Consider the following 1,242-nt stretch of genomic DNA (forward strand, 5'->3'; position numbering starts at 1 on the left):
CTGAGCCACCTGGCCGCCCCCTTTCATCACATTCTATCTCTTATCTTTATGCCTTTGCAATGACTGTTGCCCCTCCTCTTCTTTCCCCTTATATAATCCCTAATTTCCTTCAAAGTTCAGCTCAAGTACCACCGTCTACATGAGATATTTCCTGTTCCTCTCCTCCTGCCCTTTCCAATTACCTTATATTTGTTTGGTACATATTTTTCATATATCTTATAGATGTACATTCTGTCTTCACTGACAAAATGCTCCTTGAGGGCAGAGGATATTTTATTGAATTTTTCTGAAACCCTGGAGTTTTCACAATGCTTAGCACAGGGTACTTAATAAATGCTTGTTTATCAATTGACTGTACCTAATGACAGATTAGAAGAGAAAAGTTAAAGGGAAGATCTATAAGCTTTATACTAATTGTGATGGTGAGGGGGATGGAAATGGGAAACGAAGTCTTGGGGGAGAGAGAGAAGGAAGCAGCTAGGGAGATATTGACATTCTGGTATGGTTGTAAAAGCTCAAGTGCTTCTTCATTTAACTGTCCCTTACATAATTTTCTTCATTTTTTCATTTCCAGAAGTAAAATTCTTCACTGCAATAACTTCGTCAATTTAAAGTCACTTCAGTGGAAGGGAGGAGAACAGTACACTGGTACAAACAACCAAACACCCAGAGCAAATAACAGGCAAGTATCTGTCAGTCATAAAGATAAGCAAAGGAATTAGAATGCTTTTGTAGGCTGAGTCACCTGACAGAAACTTTGGCCTGATACTTTCCTGGTTCAAGAGTTCAGCTCTAAGACCTACTTTCTCTATCAGCTGGCTTTGGGCTGATAAGGCCCAAAAAACAGCAAAGCTTCTTTATTAGCTTTTGTTTCCATGTCCTTGTGGTGTAGGAGGTGGCGGATGAAGAGGGAGGGAGTTGTCTGCCCAGAGTAATTTTGAATAATTCACTGCCACTCCTGGAGGCAGTAGAGTTTGCCTGATGGAAAGTCACCTAGCACACTGCCTTCCAATAGTAGGTGGCCAATAAATATTTACTGAATGAATAAAGATAATTACTGACATTTCTTTTGTACTTTAGGCTTTACAAAGTGCTTTCTTCATAACCACTCTGTGAGGTGAATGAATAAATGGATAAATGAATGAATGAATACCACATTTTACCTCTAAATGACCAAGCACCATTTATTTATTTACTATCTATCTATCTATCTATCTATCTATCTATCTATCTATCTATCTA

Source organism: Petaurus breviceps, unplaced genomic scaffold (genome assembly GCF_028583685.1).
Source record: "Petaurus breviceps papuanus isolate PSGF00001 unplaced genomic scaffold, PetGlider_PUasm1.0 118, whole genome shotgun sequence".
NCBI lineage: Eukaryota > Metazoa > Chordata > Mammalia > Diprotodontia > Petauridae > Petaurus > Petaurus breviceps.